We start from the raw sequence: 23333 nt of genomic DNA on the forward strand, positions 1-23333 counted from the left end.
ATAGCAACAACAACACAACTCACATAATTTTATTACTATAATAGTAAATCCAGGTATTTTTCCTGAATAAACTTGAAATATATCTTTTCTAAACAACAATGCATAAAATGAACAAAATTATAAGTTGACTTCTCTTTTTTGTTGACTTGTTTTGTAAAAATCCTTTGGAAGCCAAAACAGTTTTAAAAATACCCTTCTGAATAGAGAAATGATGTGGGTGGTTAAAATACTAACTAAATAAAGATAAAAATCCATTAGTACCTAATTTGTAACGGTCATTTTGAGTCACACAGGCATCTGGTATACTATGCTCAAGCATTCAGTTGACACCAGAAACCAGCAGCAAGCCAGGAACTCTTTAGCAAAGAAAGTCCAATTACTTTCATTAAAGAGGTTGCCTTTCCTTGAGAATTCCAAGGGTTACAGATTCTCCTATAGGGCTTGCTGCATTTATATAGCATCCTGATTAGCCACAGTGACTTTGAGCAAATTTGCATGTGCTAGGTCATAAGGACCTAGCTGTGGAGACTTTGTATTGCAAGCTGGAGAATCTTCTTGTACTCTGAATACCACTGAAAGCTGGCAGTCTTTTGGGCCACCTGGTAAAAGGGTCAAAGCAGGACAACAAATGTGGTAGAAATTGCCTCCAGAATCTAAAGGCCCTCACGATAACGTTTTTTTTTTGTTTTTTTGTTTTTTTTTTAAGAACTCTTCAACTGATCGGTGCCCTTGTATTTTAGACCTGTCTCTTACAAGCAGCATATAGAAGGAATTTAATAATCACTATCTTTTAAATAGGAAATTTAAGTACTTACATGTATTTATATATTTGCAATTATTTTTACTATGTTGTTTTATTTTCTATTAATTCTATGAATCTCATATTTATTTGAGTCAATTTTGCATGAAATTCAGGTTAGCCCACAAAGCAAACTACAGTGAAAACTGTGAGAGCCAGAAGTCTATGGGGCTGTTTTTCTGGGTCTCACAAGTTTTCTGTTTTTAGTAGGCTACAGTCTTACCACTGTTCTATTGCACATGCTAGTGGGTGATATTTGACTTTTCCTACTTTGACACATTTCTGCCTTAGATAGATTTTTACTTTCCCAGGTTTTACCATATTAGAATCCAGGTTTTTCATGTAAATTCAACTTGATCTGAAGTGATGGTTTTTCCTGCTAGTTGAACAGTAGGAAATAATCCTTGACATTTCCAATATATGAGTATATTGAAAGGCTTCTGAAATTTGTTTACATGGGCATTCTCCCCAAACCAAAAACCAACCCCATTGCCATCAAGTTAGACCCTATATAGGGCTTCCAAGATGAGACTGTAAGTCTTTATGGGAGCAGAGAGCTTCATCTTTTGCCTGTGGATTGTTGGTGGGTATGAACCACTCACTCTTGTGGGTATGCCTACCCCAGAGCATCACCAGGTCTTTGGGGAATTCTCCAACAGGGTGCCATGCTGGATTTGACTTTCAAGGGCATTTGGGAAGGTAAATTTATTAGAGTATGATAAAATGGGAGGTATGTAAGTATCCCCAGGTAATATAAAGATAGTGTTCTGAAGCTAGAACTGAAACTGGCTACCCAAGCAGAAGAGATACAGTAATAATAGAAAAAGAGAACTAGCTTTCTCCTTAGTCAGGGAAGGCTGGGAGTCATCTAGTTAGACTCCTAAATTTCCTTATATATCCTCATTTCAATTCTCAGAACTCGATTTATTCCAGACCAATTACCTAATGCTTAATAAATTTCTCAATGTAAATGCTCAGACTTTTTGAGCTTTTGCAGCCCATTAAAAGTTAAGAAATTTTTTCACAGGGGTTATAGAAATTCTCCTTGATGTCTATTTTCTATTTCTGGGTGTATAGTGGTTTATTTGACAGTAATAATATCCCCAGTACAAGACAGCAAAAAATTCTGGATCAACTGTACACATTCATAACACACATACACACAATCACTTCTCTAATGACATGTTTAAGGTTTTTGGAAAGTCAGGAGAAGTCTTCGATGCAAGAAACACAGGTGTTTGCCTTTGGGGCATCTGAAATTCTTGACGGGTTAGAGCTGAATTTTGAATGCCTGTATGTGTCAGACAAGAGACAAAACCAGAGGCAACCCAATGTCTGAAATCAGAACAGAGACACCATTGTATAAATCAGAGGCTTAAAAAAGGCCATCTCTTCAATGAGTTAGGTAAAAAAAATAATAAATTTCTTGCTGAAAGAAAATGTTGCCTTCCTCAACCTTCACTTTGGATAAGAGCAGAAAGAAAGGTCAGGATCTCCAATCATAAATAGGTATTGCATGGGTTCAGGGGCAGCATAGCAGACAGTATTTAAAGCTATCCTGGAAGTGCCCTGAACTGCTTAGAAAAAACACCAGGTGTGTAAAACCAATGGATTAATTGACTTCAACCTCAGACCACAAAGAATTCTGATGTTATAAGTCCAGGGAACGTAAACTTACGAGTAAAAAAAAAAAAAAATCTAGAAATACAGAAACAAGCTACTTAAAGAAATCATTTAAATGGCAACTTGCAGAATCAAGTCTGTGAGAATTTTTTACGAAGTTATTTTAAATTTACCTGATACATATCTCATTGAAGTTTGAAGAAATGGGGAGAATGATAGTAGTTGTGGTGTGCCACTGAGTCCGTTTTGACTCATAGCAAACCTCTATAGGGTTTCCAAGGCTATAAACTTTTATGAGAGCAGAAAGCTTCATCTTTCTCCCACAGAGGGGCTTGTAGATTCGAACTGCTGACCTTGTGGTTAGCAGCCCGATGCCAAACACTTGACACTACCAGTGTTATTAGGAGAGAATGAGTGGTTGTTGTTGTTAGGAGCCATCAAGTTGGTACCGACTTACAGCGGCTGTGTGCACAACAGAATGAAACACTGCCCAATCCTGGGCCAACTACACAATTTTTGCCATGCTTGAGCCCATTGATGCTGCCATATTATCAATCCATCTCACTGGTGGTCTTCCTCGTTTTCTCTGACCCTCCACCTTACCAAACATGATATCCTTCTCCAGCGACTGGTTCCTCCTGACAATGTGTCCTAAGTATGAGAGATGAATTTTGACCATCCTAGCCGCCATGGAGCACTCTGGCTGCACTTCTTCCAGCACAGATCCATTTGTTATTTTGGCAGCCTATGGCTGTTTCAATATTATCCTCCAATACCATAACTCAAAGGCATCAATTCTTCTACTGTCTTCCTAATTCACTGTTTACCTTTCACATGCATATGAGGTGCTTTATTGAATTATTGAAAATACCATGGTTTGGGTCAGGCACACCTTATTTCTCAAGCTGACATCTTTGCTCTTTGACAATTTAAAAAGGTCTTGTGTAGCAGATTTGCCTAATGCAATACATTATTTGATTTCTTGACTGTTGCTTCTGTGAGTGTTGATGGTTGATCCAAGAAGAATGAAGTGTTTGACAACTTCAATCTTTTCTCCATTGATAAGAATGTTGTTTATTGGTCCAGTGGTGAGGATTTTTGTTTTCTTGACATTGAGATGTAATCCATACTGAAGGCTGTGCTCTTTGATCTTCATCAGTAAGTATTTTTAATACTCTTCGCTTTTAGCAAGCAAGTATCATCTGTATATTGCAGGTTGCTGATGAGTCTTCCTCCAATCCTGATGCCACGTTTTTCTTCATATAACCCAGCTTCTCAGATTATTTGCTCGGAATACAGGTTGAATAGGTATGGTGAAAGAATACAATCCTGTTGCACACCTTTCTTAATTTTAAACCTTTCAGTGTTCCCATGATCTTTTCAAACAACTGCCTGTTGGTCCATGCCCAGATTCCTCATGAGCACAATTAAGTGTTCCAGAACACTCATACTTTGCAATATTGTCTATAGCTTGTCATGATCCACACAATCGAAAGCGTTTGCATACTCAGTAAAGCACAGGTAAACATCTTTCTAGTATTCTCTGTTTCAGCCAAGATCCATCGGACATCAGCAATGATATCCCTTGTTCCACATCCTCTTCTGAATCCCGCTTGAACCTCTAGAAGTTCTCAGTGTATGCTTGTAGCCATTCCTGTATTACCTTTAGTAAAACTTTACTCACATGGGATATCAAAGATATTGTCCAATGATTTCTGCATTCCATTGGGTCACCTCTGGAGTGGACAAAAATGCGGATCTTTTCCAATCAGTTGACCAGATAGTTGTCTTCCAAGTTTCTTGGCAGAGATGAGTGAGTGCCTCCAGTGCTGCCTCATTTTCTTGAAAGATTTCAATTTTTATTCCATCAATTCCTGGTGCCTTGTTCTTTGCCAATTCCCTCAATACACCTTGGACTTCTTCCTTCAGTGTCATTGGCTCTTGATTACATACTACCTCTTGAAACAGTTGAACATCACCCATTTCCTTTTGAACAATGACTGTGTGTTCCTTCCTTTTTCTTTCAGTGCTTTCTGCATCATTCAATGATTTGCCCACAGATTCCTTCAATAACAAATTCGAGGCTTGAATTTTTTCTTCTGTTATCTGAGCTTGAGAAATGTTGAGTGTATTCTTCCCTTTTAGTTTTCTGACTCTAGATCTTTGCAAATTTTGTTGTAATATTTGACTTTGTCTTCCTGGAGCTGACCTTTGAAATTTTCTGTTCAGCTCTTGTACCTCCTCATTTCTTCCATTTGATTTAGCATCTCTACACTAGAGAGCAAGTTTCAGTATCTCTTCTGGCATTCATTTTGATCTTTTCTTGTCTTCTTAATGACTTTTTGAGATGGTGGGAAAGCTCCATATCATCAGCCAAAACAAGGGCAGGGGCAGATTGTGGAACAGACCATCAATTGCTAATATGCAAATTCAGACTAACACTAAATAAAATACAAAGACGTCCACAAGAGCCAAAATATGACCTTGAATACATCCCACTTGAATTTAGAGATCATCTGAAGAACAGATTTGATACATTAAACACTAAATATCAAAGACCAGAAGAGTTGTGGGATGACATCAAGAACACCATACAGGAAGAAAGAATGAGTAATATGGAGGTAGTACTCAAAGACACTAACTATGATGAAGAGTTCCAATACTGATGAAAGACAAGAGAATGCAGTTTAGAGAACCAAATGAATCATAAGAAAGATAAGAATTATTTTGTTTGGTTTTGCCTTTTATTATAATGTAAAATATCAAAATACCTGTGGGGCAAAGATTTTAACTTTATCCAAATAATCGAATCTTTTTACTTGGTCCCTGAAAGATAACACTTAAACCCTTGGAATTTCCCGAGTTACTGAGATGCCTTTGTTTTCTGTAAACTTCTAGACTACACCTGAGAATTTATGGCATTCCATTTCCCAGTCTTCCCACTATTCGTAACTCATACTAGGTTTTTGGTTGAACTATTATATGGGAATAATTTGCTAGCCTTCCTTCATTCATGTCAAAGACTGCATTTCCAGGGCACTTACCAGACTGATATTGCCTTCCATCCATTTTAGATTTGTTATTAGCTGCCATAAAGTCAACATTTACTCTATGTGTGTCAGAACAGAACTATGCTCCATAGGGCATTTAGTGACTGATTGTTTTGGAACTAGATCACCAAATCTTTCTCTTGAGGTACCTCTGAGTGAACTGAAGGCAATGGCAAAGAACAAATCCCTGGGAGTTCATGTTGAAATATTTCAACAAACTGATGCAGCACTGGAGACATTCACATATATATGCCAAGAAATTTGGAATACAGCTATCTGGCTAACTGATTAGAAGAGATTCATAATTGTGTTCATTCCAAAGAGAGGTAACCCAACAAAATGGGGAGATCACAAGAAAAAAATCATTAATAACACATGCAAGTAAATTTTTGCTAAAGCTAATTCAAAAATGACTGCAACAGTACATTGACAGGGAACTTCTGAGGTTCAAGTCAGATTCAGATGAGGATGTAGAATGAGAAGCATCATTGCTGACGTTAGATGGATCTTGGCTGAAAGCAGAAAAATTCCAGAAATATGTTTACCTGCTATTTATTGAGTATGCAAGAACTTTTTACAGTGCAGATCCTAACAAGCTATGGACAACACTGCAGAGAAGTGATTTTCTGGAACACTTAATTGTGCTCATGAAGAACCTGTAGATAGACTAAGAGTCTATCATTAAAACAGAACAAGATGACACCAGATGGTTTAAAATAAGAAAAGTTGAGCACCAGGGTTGTATTCTTTCACCACATTTCTTGAATCTATGTGCTGAACAAATAATCTGGAAGCTGGATTCTTTGAAAAAATCACTTGGTAATAGAATGGGAGGAAGACTCTTTAACAACCTGTGATATGCAGATAATACAATCTTGATTGCTAAAAATGAAGAGGACTTAAAATACTTAATAATGAAGATCACAGACCACTGTCTTCTGTATGGGTTGCACCTCAATGTAAAAAAAAAAAAAAAAAAACAACAAAAACCTTCACCACAGGAACAGTAAAACATAACAATAAATGGAGAAAAGATTGAAGTTATCAAAAACTTCATTTTGCTTGGATCCACTATCAACACTCATGGAAGCAATAGTCAAGAAATCAACTGACATATTTCACTAGGCAAATCTATTGCACAAGGGGCAATATACAAGAAAGGGAAAGGTAATATACAAGTAGGGGAAAACAAGTAAGGGGGAAACAAGATAGGAGAACACTTAGGTCAATTTACTTGGGATAAATGGAACAGAGGTAAATAGTATACTCAACCTTGGAACAGTAGGGCTCTGAGATTCAGGAATCAAGACATAGTCTGAGTGAATAAAAGAAGGGAAATAATGTTAAGGGGCCTGTCTTGTGGATATTGGTTTCCTTGCCTAATATTGTAAAATAAACATTAGGATAGAAAGGACTGTTGGGAAATATGATTACAGAAATCTTGTAAGTACATCTTCAGCCTCTAACTGATTGCTGTTGTTGTAGTAGTTGTTAGGTGCCATGGAGTCACTACTGACTCATAGCAACCCTATGTACAACAGAATGAAACACTGCCCAGTCCTGGGCCAACCTCACAATTGTCACACTTGATCCCTTGATGCTGCCACTTTGCCAATCCATCTTGCTAAGGATCTTCCTCTTTATCTCTGACCCTCCACCTTACCAAACAAGATATCCTTCTCCAGCAACTGGTCCCTCTGAATTATGGCCATCTTGGCCTCCAAAGAGCACTCTGGCTGCACTTCTTCCAACACAGATCTGTTGGCTCTTTGGGCAGCCCGTGGCACTTTCAATATTCTCCTTCAACAACGTAACTCAAAAGCATCAATTCTTCTACAACATTCCTTATTTACTGTCCAGCTTTCGCATGCATATAAGGTTACTGAAAATATCATGGTCTGAGTCAGGTGCACCTTAGTTCTCAAGCTGACACCTTTGCTCTTCAACACCTTAAAAAGGTCTTGCACAGCAGATTTGCCTAATGCAATATGTCATTTGATTTCTTGATTGCTGCTTTCATGAGTGTTAATAGTCGATTCAAGAAGAATGAAGTCCTTGACAACTTCAATCTTTTCTCCATTGATAAGTATGTTATTTATTGGTCTATTGGTGAGGATTTTTGTTTTCTTTACATTGAGATGTAACTCATACTGAAGGCTGTGCTCTTTGATCTTCATCAGTATTTCCGGTCCTCTTCACTTTCAGCAAACAAGGTTGTATCATCTGCATATCGCAGGTTGTTAATGAGTCTTCCTCCAATCCTGATGCCATGTTTTTCTTCATATAACCCAGCTTCTTGGATTGTTTGCTCAGCATACAGGTTGAATACGTTTGGTGAAAGAATACAACCCTGTCATACACCTTTCTTAATTTAAAAACATTCAGTGTTCCCATGATCTTTTCTAACAACTGCCTCTTGGTCCATGTACAGATTCTTCATAAGCACAATTAAGTGTTCCAGAATACTCATATTTGCAATGTTGTCCATAGCTTGTAATGAACCACACAAATGAAAGCCTTTGTATAATCAATAAAGCACAGGTAAACATCTTTCTAGTATTCTCTGTTTCAGCCAAGATCCATCAGACATAATGATATCCCTCATTCCACGGCCTCTTCTGAATCCAGCTTGAACCTCTGGAAGTTCTATGTCAATGTATGATTGTAGACATTTCTGTATTACCTTTAGCAAAACTTTACTCACATGGGATATCAAAGAAATTGTCCGATGATTTCTGCATTCCATTGGGTCACCTCTTTTTGGAATGACACAAATATGGATCTCTTCCATCAGTTGGCCAAATAGTTGTCTTCCAAGTTTCTTGGCATAGATGAGTGAGTGCCTCCAGTGCTGCCTCACTTTCTTGAAAGATTTCAATTTTCATTCCATCAATTCCTGGTGCCTTGTTCTTTGCCAATTCCCTCAATACACCTTGGACTTCTTCCTTCAGTATCATTGGCTCTTGATTACATACTACCTCTTGAAACAGTTGAACATCACCCATTTCCTTTTGAACAATGACTGTGTGTTCCTTCCTTCTTCTTTCAGTGCTTTCTGCATCATTCAATGATTTGTCCAGAAAACCCTTCAATAACAAAAGTCGAAGCTTGAATTTTTTTTTCTTTAGTTCTCTGAGCTTGAGAAATGCTGAGTGTGTTCTTCCCTTTTGGTTTTCTGATTCCAGATCTTTCACAATTTTTGACATTGCCTTATCGAGCTGATCTTTGAAATTTTCTGTTTAGCTCTTGTACCTCCTCATTTCTTCCATTTGCTATAGCACCTCTATGCTAGAGAGCAAGATTGGAATGCCTAAAAGAGGTTCTATAGGTTTTCCCATGAAATAGGCTTCTTGCTAAGCCTTTGTAGGGATTTTAGTTGGAATCCTGAGCCTCATTCAGATTCTCTGATGGAACAATTCCACTTGAAAGGACACGTAGACCAACCAAGTGAAGCTAGAAGAATAGAAGATACTTTTGAAAGAAAGACCAGCAGGACAAAAAATAAATAAATAAATAAATAAATAAGGAAAATAGTAGACTGTTTGGTTATTATAAGAACCAGTAAGCTGTTCACCTGGGAGCCATCAAGGCAAGAAAAATCAGCCCTTTAGCACAAACCCTCTTCTGAGACTTAAGTCCTAAAGGAACACACAAGCAGGTTTGTAGGCTCGCTACTGACCATGTTGGTCTACTTACTTGTTAGTGGAAATGGGGGAAAGGCAGTAACAAAGACATGGGCTGAGTTCGACCATGTTCTATAGACTCCCGTTGACTTTGAGATGAAAGAGAGAAGAGGAAGGGATGGTTGGTCTGAAGATTGGGGTGACTTGGGAACTCGAGTGTATGGACAATAACCTAGTCAATGGGGACTAGAGCTGAGAGTGAAGCAGCCAGCTGATCTGAAGTGGGGGGAGGCATGTGAGAATGCCCAATTTGCAGATAGTATCCATTTGACCTAGCTTGGATGGCTTGCTGGTCAGAACTGGACTATAAGAAGATAAAGAAGTTTGATAAAGGAATCCAGTGTAAATTGCTACAATTTGATGAACTTGATCTTTGCTTATGGATGTAGTTGCTTAAAATACCATCTGAGGAGGAAGGAATCTTCACATCAAAGATCAAGTTTATCCTCTCAGTACACTGGGTGGATAGGGATGGGCAACTTAAACATTGGTTACATAAAATGGGGGTTGGGAGGGTGATAAAGGCATGAAGTGGATGGCTTACAAGTTTTCAAGAGTGTGGTTAGTTTCAGAGGGAAAGTGGGAGGGTAAAAACCCCAAAGAATAATTTTCATCTTGTCTAGATGGGTCTGGTGAAGTGATGTGGGAGGCTGGGTATAGGATTCTTTTGATTCAGTAGTTAGGAATTGTTATGACTAATGGTTATTGTCACAACTGTAAAAGCAGAAGATGTGTAACAATAAGGGAAAAATAGTTAAACTTTCATTCCAGGAACAGAGGCCCCCTAAGACAATCAAGAGGGAAGAGCATGAGTGTGAATGTGGGATCCTAACCAGAGAAGCAGTGACAACAGAGATGGAGGCAGAGATGGTGGCATGGAGACATAGAGTAGCTGAGGACTTTAGACCCATAGAAAGAAAAAGGCTATGTACCGGCAGGCTGGAGTCTGGTTTGCAAAATGTTCCCTTTTGTTGCTTAATGAATGTATTTTTCTGTGTGTTTTATGTACTTTTGGTTGAGTGAAAAAGTGGTGTTTTGCCATGTAAACTATCCTCAATTCACAGTAACAGCTTTTTAAAAAAATCTATTGCACAAGACAGCTGTACAGCGCTCAAGAGTAAAGATATCAGTTTGAGGACTGAAGTGCGCCTGATCCAAGTCATTGTCTTTTCAGTAGCCTCAAATGCCTGGGAAAGTTAGATAATGAATTAAGAAGACGGTAGAATTGATGCATTTGAGTTATGGTGTTGGAGAATAATACTAAAGGTGCCACGAACTGCCCAAAGAACAAACTTATCTGTGTTGGAAGAAGTACAACCAGAATGCTCCCTAGAAGCCAAGATGGTTGGACTTTACCTCTCATATTTTGAACATATTATCAGGAAGGACCTGTCCTTGAAGGGGGTCATTATGGTTGGTAAAGTGGAGGGAGAGTGAAAGACAGGGAGAGCCCCCAAAGAGACAGATTGGCATAGTGACAGTAACAATGGGCTCAAGTGTAGAAGCAATTATGAGGACGGTGGAGGACTTAGAATTGTACAGAGTCACTATGAGTGGTAATCGACTCAATGGCATATATCAACAACAACAATGGGGTGAACTTGAACCACACACTTCTTAGTTTAGTGCTTAACTATTTGTCCTACCAAAGGAGTAAATCTTAGACTTAACTAATCCCAATTCTTCATATTTCCTAAACCTTTTTTGAAAACTATTCTTAAATATTAACTTAGATATTAAGCACTGAACTGCAATGTTGCTGGCTCAACTGCTCATAAGAAAACTTGTACAGGGTTGCTATGAGTCAGAACTGACTAGACGGCACTTAACAACAACAATGTTTATGGAACTACTGGTCTTTTTTACTCCCGAGCTGCTGGGCAAGTTCAAACTGTTGACCTTTTGATTATCAGTCAAGTTCATAAACTTTGAGCTGCCAGGGCTCCTAGAAAAATCATCAATGATTATAAATAAATTCCTACCAACTTGAGGAACTGCTAAATTATTTGTTTGACTAATAACCTAAAGGTTGGTAGTTCAACCCCATCCAGGGTCTCCATTAAAATCATAGCCAAGAAAACCCTTTAAAGCTGCTCCACTCTGTAACATATGTAGTTACTGTGACCAGAACTGACTCAACACCAATGGGCTTGGTTTGTTGAGTTTGATAGATTTGATACAGTGCTATGGGCTAATATGCTGGACTGCAAAGTCGGTTTGAACCACAAGGTCAGTGGTTCAAGCTCACACCAGCTACTCATTGGAAATCCTATATAGGGTTGCTATGGGTTGTAACCAACTCAATGGCACTTAACAACAACAACACATTATTGGGAAATCATTGGATAATTTCATGAATATTACATGCAAATAAAATGTTGCTAAATATATTTTAAAAATAGTTGCAACAGTACATTGACAGGGAACTGCCCAAGGTTCAAGTCAGATTCAGCCAAGGATGTGGAATGAGGAATATCAATGCTGAGGTAAGAGAGCTCTTGGCTGAAAGCAGCAAATACCAGTAAGATGTTTACCTGTGCTTTATTGATTATGCAAAACGCTTCTAATTGTGTGGACCTTGACAAGCTATAGACAACATTTTGGAGTATGAGTATTCCTGAGCACTTAATTACGCTCATGAGGAATATGCACATAGATAAATAGGCAACCATTTGAACAGAGCAAATGGATATTAAATCATTTAAAATCAGGAAAGGTGTGTGCCAGGGTTGTATTCTTTCACCATATTTATCTAATCTATATGCTGAGTAAATAATCTGAGATGGAATCAGGATTGGAATAAGATTCACTAACAACCTTCAATATATAGATGAAACAAGCAAAGTGGACTTTAAATACTTGCTAATGAAGATCAAAGACCACAGCCTTTAGTGTGGGTTGCATCTCAGTGTAACAAAAGCAAAAATACTCACTTCTGGAGCAATGAATAACATCATGATAAATAAATAAATAATTGAATTTGTCAAAGACTTCATTTTGCTTGGATTTACCATAAACAGTCATGGAAGCAACAGTCAAGGAATCAAAGGATTTATTGCATTAGGCAAATCTGCTACACAAGACCTATTTAAAGTGTTCAAGAGCAAAGAAGGCAGATTGAAGACGGAAGTGCACCTGGCCCAAACCATGGTTTTTACAATAGCCTCAGATACATGTGAAAGTTGGACAATGTATAAAGAAGACCATAGAAGAATTGATGTATTTGAGTTATGGTGTTGGAGACAAATTTTAAAGGTTCCATGGACTGTCTGAAGAACAAACTAATCTGTGTTGGAAGAGGTACAATCAGAATACTCCTTAGACGACAAGATGGCAGACTTTGCTCTTACACTTTAGACATATTATCAGGATGGTCCAGTCCCTAAGGAATAACATCATACAGGTAAAGTGCAGAGTCAGCAAAAATGAGGGAGAGCCCCCCAACAAAATGACTGGCAAAGTGGCAGGAGCAATGGGCTACAGTGTAACAGCAATTGTGTGGATCACGCAGAACTGGATTATGTTTTGTTCAGTTGTACATAAGGTCATTATTAATCAAAACCAACTCGAAGGCACACCTAACAACAACAACTGCAGCCCGATTGGACTTGCCTCAATACCCTGAATAGATTGTAATTCATAAGCACTGAAGCAGCCATGTCTCCTTCCAATTATATTTTGAAAAAGACATATCCAACCATGGCTAGTAAGTGGCTGTCATTTTAAAATGTGAAAGGAAAACCTAAGGTTAAATCATTTAGGTTAGCAAAGGTTAGATTAAAAAATATTTCGATATTTCTTGGAAACAGAGATAACTTCAGTTAGCAACAAGTGGAAACTTAATTTTGTTCTTTCATAATATTGATCACAGGAAAACCGATCTGGTGAGGAGACAACCACTGATATGTTCTTGCTTTTTTCTTCCAAGTAGAAAGACGTATCTGAAGGATCTTTTTCATTTCAGTCTCATCTGTCTTCTGGTAGTGGTGGTCACTTCTCACCTCAGGCAATTTCTGATTACTACCTTAGCACTGATTCCAAAGGACTGTTCTTTCTCTGCAGAAAGGTGAAATACCACTAGCCTGACCAATTGAAAATAAAATAGTTTTTTGATATGAGTCAGAAGAAAGAATCATTTCAAATAAATGAATCCTGCTTAAATGGCTGAAAATAAAAATATATCCAAACTAAAGTTTACTATTATTTGTAATTTTATGTTAAATGTACAGGATCATCATGAAATTTTGGTTTTTAATATAAAAAATAAAAATATATATTTTTAATATAAGAAGTTACAAAAATAATATTTTGCAAAAGTAGCTGCTGTAATCATGTCTCATCATTCTTTATTGAACTGAAACTGCCTGATCAGTCGATTAATTTCTGGTGATATTTTCCTGTGAGGAGCTCCAATATTATGATTCTAAATTATCTATGAGTGGTGCTTTAATTGTTCTCCATGCTGAATCATCTCTTTTCTTCTACTTTGAATTTTAAAAAGTTGAGTAAATTTTGTTTAGCTATTGTTGTTAACATTCTTATTGTTAAGTGCAGTCAAGTCAGTTCCAACTAATAGCAAGCCTGTATAGTTCCTGAAAGGAGCTCTGGTAGCGTAGGGGTTACGAATCGGGCTGCAAACAGCAAGGTCAGCAGTTCAAAACCACCAGCTGTTCCACGGGAGAAAGATGAGGCGTTCTGCTCCCGTAAAGATTTACAGCCTCGGAAACCCTGTACAGGGTCGCTATGAGTCAGAAGCGACTCCACGGCACATAACAACAACAATAACAATAGAGTTCCTGAGGAACAGTTGGTGTGTTTGAACTGCCAACCTTGTCGTTTGATGTCCAGTGCTAATCTTACAGTCTTTAATAGCAATTAATTCATATTTAAGAAAGCATTTTATAATCTTGAATGGCTAGAGTATTACGCTCCCGGTTTTTGTACTCTCTATTTAGAGTACAGTCTTCCCTTCTTCATCCTTCATCTACCTAAGACTCAATTTACTGCATGCCAGAAATCTGCTAAATACTTCATAAGCATTGCTTCATTTAGTCTCACAGCAACATTTGGCATTAAGTCCACTCTCCACTAAACATTTGAGGGAACTGAAATTTAGAGACGTTAAGAAAGTAACTCGTCACATGGCTCATAAATGATGGCATTGTCCCTTCTTTTGGATTATTAACCTCTTGGCTATATATATATGTTGTTGTTGTTGTTGTTGTTGTTGTTAAGTGCCGTCGAGTCGGTTCCGACACATAGCGACCCTGTACAGGGTTTCCGAGGGTGTAAATCTTTACGGGAGTAGAAAGCCTCATCTTTCTCCCGCGGAGTGGCTGGTAGTTTCGAACTGCTAACCTTAAGGTTCGCAGCCCAATTCGTAACCACTACGCTACCAGAGCTCCTTATTATATATATATATAGCAATTTGTCCCCTTCCCCAAAACAGAGAAAGATGTGGTAGGGATTCCAGGTAATACAATCAAGGTAAGGAATGGTGAGTCTGGACTAAAATACTGTGGCTGTGGAAATGAGGAGCTAGAAGCTTCACTTGAAAGATAGGATTCAAATGACAGGATTTAGTAATTATTTGCATGCAGAACTATCAAGGATAATTAGGAAGATTCGACTTGGTTATACCATTTACTAAAACAGAGCAAATAAGAGCCCTTAAAGTCTTTGGCAGGAGACTAGAGTGCAGCTTGGACATGGATCTAGATGCCTGTGGGATATCCAAGTAGTATCCACTTAAGAGTTTAACAAAATCATATTGTGGCTAAAAACGAAAGTAAGATGGAGTCATGAAGGTGTAGTAGAAAACTAATTCAGGCTAAGAATATCCTTCTCTTCTAACCTATACACACACATATAAAATAATGGAAAATGTAGCCATATCTAAGCAATATGCCTGCTTTTCAAATCAGAATAAGACCTAATTTTATAACAAACACAAACCCCTTTAAATTTATTTAACTTTTTAAATAAGTTGCTTTCAAATTTTTTAAAAATCCAATAACCTGTTCTATATTTAAAAAAAAAAAAAAATCTGGAAAGAAAGTGTTTTATTGATATAAGGCTGAAAGGAAATTGGGTTTGTTGGGTTGTAAGAAGTTTCCACAAAAACAATTTGGGCTTGTTTTTCACTGTAAATTCACAACCATGTCTTGTTGGATTCAGAAATGTTGAGTGAGTGTTGCAACCACTGTGTAAGATGATGTGAAGGAACCAAGTAGGAATTCAAGAGTTCTTATAAATCACTTTTTGTTTCCTCAGGTTTTGGTGTCTATCTTAGCTAATTTATTTGCTGGTATTTATTTAGGATAGAGCTTTTGTGCTGTTTCTAGTGAGGAGAGTTTCCATAAAATCTTGTACCAGGTTTCAGATAAAAATTGAAGCTTCATTCTTTTTTTTTTTTCTCATCCATACTCTGGGGGGAAAAAGTTATGAAAAGGAAACAAAGAGAGAGAGTGAGAAAGAAAAGAAAATACAAAGGAAAAAAGATATCTGATTTAACTTAGCAGTCTTGGCTATATTTTTTTTAAACTGCAAAGTATTCAATATGGCTATTAAATTAAGTAAAAATGTTAAAACTCTTTGAATTATGCCAATCTGCCATATGTGCTAATCTCTTTTAATTATCCCCAGTTAGACATTATTTTTTTTCTTAAAGATTAAAAAAAAAAAAGGATGGAAAATTCTTGACATGACTAGGTAATAATCTGCTTGCAAATTGTTCATTTATGTCACTAAAGGGAAAGGGGAGCTCACATTAAGTACTGCATGCTAATATGCTTTCCTCTAGCTTTTCCCACATACTTTAGACCAAATTGCTCATATTACTCCACAGAAATGTCACAAAATGTCTGTGCAAGTTAATTTTAATGGATTTGCATGAAAGGCTTGAGAAACTCAGCCAGGAAACAGTCTCCCTATCATGCTCACTCAATAGATTACTTTTAGAATTTTTTGGGTGGGAAAAAAAAAATCACCATTCACTCTGGACTTTTGAGCACATAACTGCAAGTTAAACTCTGGTTATGTGTTGACTGGAATCAAAGGCATCAGGTAGTTTGATCCCAAAATACATAAACAATCTACAAATCTGTAGAAGGTTTCTTTTGCTTTAAGACGGCCTTGAATTTAAAATTAATCACTCCTCTCTAATGGCTACATTTTCATATGACATATAACAAAATAACAATTGAAATCCATAATCTGTTCATAAAATATATGGGCCAGATTTTTATTAAAAACAAATACTGAAGTTGTTTTTTATTAGCACAGTGACTATGTTAACATTACAGAATTTGAGTAGTTCTAGAGTATTTTAGAAGCTAATCCCCCCACATTTCTTGAATAAAGAAAGCTGAGACCAATGAAGGGCAATAGTTTATTTGGTTCCCGTAGCATATAAAGTAACGAGAGTCAGAACTTTAACCTGGCCTCACAGCATCTCAGTTTAGTGATTTTCCTGGTGTGGCGCTGTGGGTTAATGCGCCAAATGCAAAGCCATTTGAACTGCAAAGTTGGAGGTTCAAGCTCACCAGCTGCACCAGCTGCTCCCTGCAATCCTAGACAGGGTCACTATGGGTCAGAACCGACTCAAAGGCACTTCACAACAACAACAATCCTTATGGAAGGAACCCTGGTGACTTCTGAAGTGGTGCTACAGGATAAATGCCCTGGACTGCAAGGTCAGTTTGAGCTGCAAAGTTGGCAGTTAAATCCTACCAGTCGCTCCTTGGAAGCACTATACAGGGCCACTGTGATTTGGAACCCATTCAAAGGCACTTAACAACAACAACTAACATAAAGGTTTGAACCTACCAGCCGCTCCACAGAGGAAAGCTGTGGCACTCTGTTTCAATAAAAATTACAGCTTTGCAAACCCTATGAGGCAGTTATATTTTGTCCTACAGGGTCGCTATGAGTCACAATTGACTTCAGAGTAATAAGTATGTTTGCATGTAATATTTTTGAGAGCAAAGTCAATGGGTGGGTTTGAACTGCCAGTCTTTTGGTTAACAGCTGAACACATCTATTTTGGAAGCAGAGCTCTCTGTGCATATAGCTAGTGCTTGATACAGATTCAGTCACTTTATCATGAAAATACTGGTAAGATCGTCTCTCACCTTATCAACAGAAATAACACAGCTGTGAATTAATCAGCATCTGTATAAGCATGTCTTTGATGTTTCTCCTCATGGTAAGCTCCACGGGATCGAAAATATGTTTGTTTTCTTTATAACTAATAACCCCAGTAGCAAGCAGAATGTCCCATTCATGATTGATAGGTACTCATTAGAATTGAGTTAACCATGAAGGAAGCGGGTCTCTGTATAGTAGCAGGATATAGATCATTGTTGCTCTATTCTGTTTCCATAACTACATATCCCTCAGCAATTCTTATTACTGAAATAAAAAAATAATATTATACAACAAAACTCTTAACTGGCTTGGCAAGAAACCCTGAACTTTGCTAACTACTTGAATGATGTGATTTACTTCTCTGGTCCTCAGTTTTTCTTCTATATACCACCTCATTTGCATCTCATGGCTCTTATCAGGATTAAATAAAACAATGCCATTGTTAGGTTTCAGGGCCACAAAGATAAAAACCTTCTGAGCACTTATGTGCTAAGAGACCGAAAAAAAAAAAAAGACTAGAACTCATTCCAAGAGACATTACTTTATTTACTGATAAGTGAATTTACCTACAAAGAGGGAAACACAGTTGTGTTCAGTGGCGGCATTTGGATCATGAAGTTTTATGTATGAGGGCCAGGGGATTAGGGTCTTTTTTATATCATGGGATATACAAGCTTCACAAGCATACAGACAGTTAAAAGTGGCATGCACAACAAGAAGTTTGGTATACCTAGCTAGAGGAGGGGGGACTTTCTGCTCCTTCTTAGATAGCAGAAGCAGATGGAAGGGAGAGGAGATCTCATTTTGAGAAGACCTGGGTGTGGTCTTTTAGAGCATTAAGTTTGTGCCCTACAGCCATGTAGAAGTTATTTTCAGTTTTTTACCCAAGGGAGTACCGTCCCTACTGCCACCACCACCATCATGGGGGTCACTCTAGGACTCTGAAATTTGTTTTCCATCATAGAGATGTAAAAGTGAGTAGAAAAAATGAGGACATCAAAAAGCAGACTATGAAATTTCAAAGGGCAGTTCTAGAAAACAAAGTCAATTTAAAGAGCAGCTCGAGAAAACTAAGGCAAATATTATAGTGAAATGTGCAAAGACCTGAAGTCAGAAAACCATAAAGGAAGATCATGCTCAGCATTTCTAGAGCTGAAATTCATCTGTACAGTTATAATATTGAATAATTATATGGGAAAAATATTGATGTATGCATAAAGTATCAAAGTAAGATGGAAGGAATACACAGAGTCAATGTACCAAAATGATATGGTCAATCATTTCAAGAAGGTTCCATAAGATCAGGAACCAATGGCATTGAAGGAAGACGTCCAAGGAAACTGAAAACATTGGGAAAAAAAAAAGTTCCAGGAATTGACAGAAAGCAAATGGCAATATAACAACAAATGGATGCAGCACTGGAAGTACTCACTCTCTATACCAAGGAATCTGGTCAATTGACTGGAAGAGATCCATATTTATACCCATACCTAAGAAAGGTGACCTCCCCCACATGCAGACATTATAAAAAATACCATTCATGTCACATGCAAGTAAAATTTTGCTGAAGACAATTCAAAAATGATTGCAGCAGTACATGGAAAGGGAGCTGCTAGAAATTCAAGCCAGTTTCAGAAGAGGACAGGGAATGAAAGATCACTGCTAAGGCCAGCTAGATCGTGTTTGAAAACAGAGAATACCAGAAAGATGATTACTTGTGATTTATTGACTGTGCAAATAATTTGACTGTGTGGATCATAACAAACTATGGATAACATTTAGAAGACTTGGTACTCCATAAAAGTTAATTATGCTCATCAGGAACTTATACATTGAACACAAAGCAGTTGCTTTAACAGGACAAGGTGGCACTGAATGGTTTTAAACCAGGAAAGGTGTATGTCAGGGCTGTATCCTTTTACCATACTTGTTCAATATGTACACTATGCGAATAACCCGAAAAGCTGGACTATGTGAAGAGGAACATGACATCAGGACTAGAGGAAGTGCCCTTTATTGGCTCTGGTAGCGTAGTGGTTACGAATCGGGTTGCGAATCGAAAGGTCAGCAGTTCGAAAACTACCAGCTGCTCCGCGGGAGAAAGAGGAGGCTTTCTGCTCCCGTAAAGATTTACAGGCTCGGAAACCCTGTTCAGGGTCGCTATGGGTCGGAACCGACTCCACGGCACTTAACAACAACAACAACATATGTATATAGCACAACCTTGCTTGTTGACAGTGAATGTTGTTGTTGTTAAGTGCCGTCGAGTCGGTTCCGACCCATAGCGACCCTGAACAGGGTTTCCGAGGCTGTAACTCTTTACAGGAGCAGAAAGCCTCCTCTTTCTCCTGCGGAGCAGCTGGTAGTTTTCCAACTGCTGACCTTGAGGTTTGCAGCCTGATTCGTAACCACTACGCTACCAGAACTCCTTGTTGACAGTGAATAGGACTTAAAATACTTACTGATAAAGATCAAAGAATAAAGCCTACAGTATGGGTTGCATGTCAATGCAAAGAAAACAAAAATCCTCACAACTGGACCAATAATTAACATCATGATCAATGGACAAAAGTTTGAAGTTGTCATAGATTTCAATCTGCTTTGATCCACAATCAACAACCCTGGAAGCAGCAATGAAGAAGGTAAATCTGCTGCAAAAGACCTCTTTAAAATGTTTAAGAGCAACCGTTCCTTTTTCTTTCTTGAAATGCCAAAGAGCATTTTATTCCTTTATTCTCCTTAGAAGTGGAGTCCCCAACAACCCACTCAAAAGGAATTAGATTTAAAGTAAACATGTATGATAAGATATGACAACCTTAACTTGTGCCATGCTTCCCCAAACCAGTTGTATCAAAAATGCCTTCTTGAGAACTAAGATGCAATTGACCCAAGTTATGGTATTTTCAATTACCTTATATGCGTGTGAAAGTTGCACAGTGAATAAGGAAGACCATAGAAGAATTGATGCATTTGAATGACGGTTGTGGATGAATACTGAAAGTGTCATGGACTCCCAGAAGAACAAACAAATCTGTGTTAGAAGTACAGATAGAATGCAACTTAAAAACCACGTTGTAAAGCCAGAATAGTGACACTTTGTCTCTTATACTTTTGGACATTTTATCAGGAAGGACTAGTCTCTGGACAAACACATCATGTTTGGTAAAGTGGAGGGTCAGTGAAAAAGAGACCTCCAACAAGATGGATTGACACAGTGGCAGCATGGATTCAAATAAGGATGGTACAGGACCAGGAAGTATTTTTGCTTTGTTGTTCAAGGGGTTGCTGAGTCAGACCTAACTCATTGCACTTAGCAACACCAACTAAGTCTCACTGAATTTCTCTTGCCTTAATTGTAAAATGTGATGATTGATATTCTTATAGAGTTTTATGGAGTAAAAATTTATTTTGGGATGCTAAAGTATTTTATAAATTGTTAGATTTGTATAAATGTTAAATTTTATTTAAAGATTGCATATGCTTGTACCATGAGCACAGGTTCACAATAAATGATACAGCAGTTCAGTGTAGGAAGTAAATAGGTTGTGCTGGTAGGAAATGTTTTCAATGAAGTACATTTAAGGTTCATTTAAACCCCAAATTAAACTAGGCAAATTATGGGAAAGCAGTGTTTTGATTATGCTTATGAACAAGTTAGCAGTGCTTACCAAGCTAGCACTGTAGTCTCCCCTCCCCACGCTCCCCCACATTTGCACTAACTGAAACCATGTCTAGACTTGAAAACATAGTTTGAAATGTATTTTCCTCACTAGATAGTTATATCATTGCTAATTTCAGCAGGAAGTATGATGTAGGCACGTGTTCAGTAGAGATGGAGAGAGTGTGACCAGCAACTGATTGGATCTAAACCCAAGATCAGCCAGCAGATATTAAGTGCTTTGGATCACAATCTTCACGGTATAGAATGCATCCTCTTGGGTCACTTAGTTTCCCTGTGACATATAACCAGTTTAGTTGCCTTACAAAGAATATTTGATTTAAATTCTCTTTAGTTTTGTATAGTTCTTGTTTGAGACATTTATATTAGAACTGGAATTGTTAAATTGACAGATCTTAATAGGATTTTTCATTTTCATTTCTCTGTGCAATTCATTTGCCAATTTTCTTTGAACTTTTATTTTTCATTTGTTGCTATTGCCATCAAGCTGGTTCCAACTCACAGTGACTTGGTATAGAGTTTCTGAGGAGTGATTAGTAGGGTTGAACCACTGACCTTACAGTTAGCAGTCCAGTTTTTATCATATAGTGACATACCAGGACTCCATTCTTCATTTACCTATTTAGACTTTCTAGTACATAATATTCTAGTAAGCAGAATTCTGTGCAGTTTTAATTATTTTATTATTTCACTGCTGACTTTCAGATAGACCCTGTCTTATTTTTATTTAAAGAAAAAGAATTTATTCTTTTTCCTTCCATTTTGTAGGCATATTGTTTCATAGCAAAAAAAAAAAAATCTTTCATAAAAATCTGTTAATTTTTCATAGAGGAACTTTACAGAATATTTTAAGGTACTACTCATGTGCATGTGAAAGCTGGACAGTGAATAAGGAAGACCATAGAAGAATTGATGTTTTTGAGTTGTGGTGTTGGAGGAGAATATTGAAAGTGCCATGGACTGCCAAAAGAACCAACAGATCTGTGTTGGAAGCAGTGCAGCCAGAGTGCTCCTTGGAGGCCACGTTGGCCAAACTTTGTCTCTCATACTTTGGACATATTGTCAGGAGGGACCAGTTGCTGGAGAAGGATATCATGTTTGGTAAGGTGGAGGGCCAGAGAAAAAGAGCAAGACCCCCAGCAAGATGGATTGGCAAAGTGGCAGCATCAACACCCTCAAGAATGGCAACAATAGTGAGGTTGGCCCAGAATCGGGCAGTGTTTCGTTCTGCTGTGCATAAGGTTGCTATGAGTCAGTAACAACTCCATAGCACCTAACAACAACAATTCAAGAGTGAATGGTCAGTCAAGTCTTTGGTTTACTGAAAGGTTCAGGGATAAAGAAGTCAGAAATTTATATCTGTTTTCCCGAGTATCTCTTACCTGCAGTAGCTTTGGCCAATAATAGATGTGACTGTTGTTGTTAAGTGCCGTTCAGTTGGTTTTGACCCACAGCAACCCTGTATAGGGTTTCTGAGGAGCCACTGGTGAGCTTGAACCCCCGACCTTGCAGTTCAAATGGCTTTGCAGTCCAGCGCGTTAACTCATAGCACCACACCAGGACTCCTAAAGCGAGAGAAGTAAAAACCATGGCTGTGTACCTAGAAAATCTGTGCTCAATAGTTAAGAGTTCTGTGACTCCTTTTTCAATGAGTGCATTTGGTCCTTGAGATAAATATGTATACAGGTGTGCGCACAATCACATAGGAAATAAATTCAATCACTTGTTTTTCATTCAGGATATTTGTTTTTAATATGCTAGCTTTCGCATGTACATCAAGTGAAATAGAACATGAGTCCTAGTCCTGAAGTTAGAGGAGATGAAAGCAAGGTAGAAATAATTTTAATATGTTGCAATTAACAACAACAACATTATAGCCCATTAAGATGTGGGTTTAGTTACTGCAGCATAACCTAGTTTATCCAGAAGTTGGCAACTAGAAGTGAGATGATTTGCAACAAAAAACCTGCAATGTGTGGCATTGGTAGTGAAAAGTGGTATATTAGACTGGAAGGATAGCAATATAAACTGTTCTCTGTTGAAATAACTAACAAGTTATAAATGATATCTACTGGGCTTGTAGCTTAGGAAAATTGGACAACAAAATGTTAGTGCCACTGTTGACTGCTATTGCCTGCATTGCACATTACTATATTAAATACTTGATCCTAGAAAACAGCAGACTCCTATACAAATAGGAATGAGATAAACAGAGTGGTAGCACAATATTTTACTATTATATGCATGGAAGAGCCAATCACTTCTCAGGCCAGTACAGTAAACAAATTAATACTTTAAAGATAAACTGATAAAAACTCAGCTTTATATTAGGACTTAAAAATAAAGATTGA

The sequence above is a fragment of the Chrysochloris asiatica genome, unplaced genomic scaffold, assembly GCF_000296735.1.
Source record: "Chrysochloris asiatica unplaced genomic scaffold, ChrAsi1.0 scaffold00086, whole genome shotgun sequence".
Taxonomy (NCBI): Eukaryota; Metazoa; Chordata; class Mammalia; order Afrosoricida; family Chrysochloridae; genus Chrysochloris; species Chrysochloris asiatica.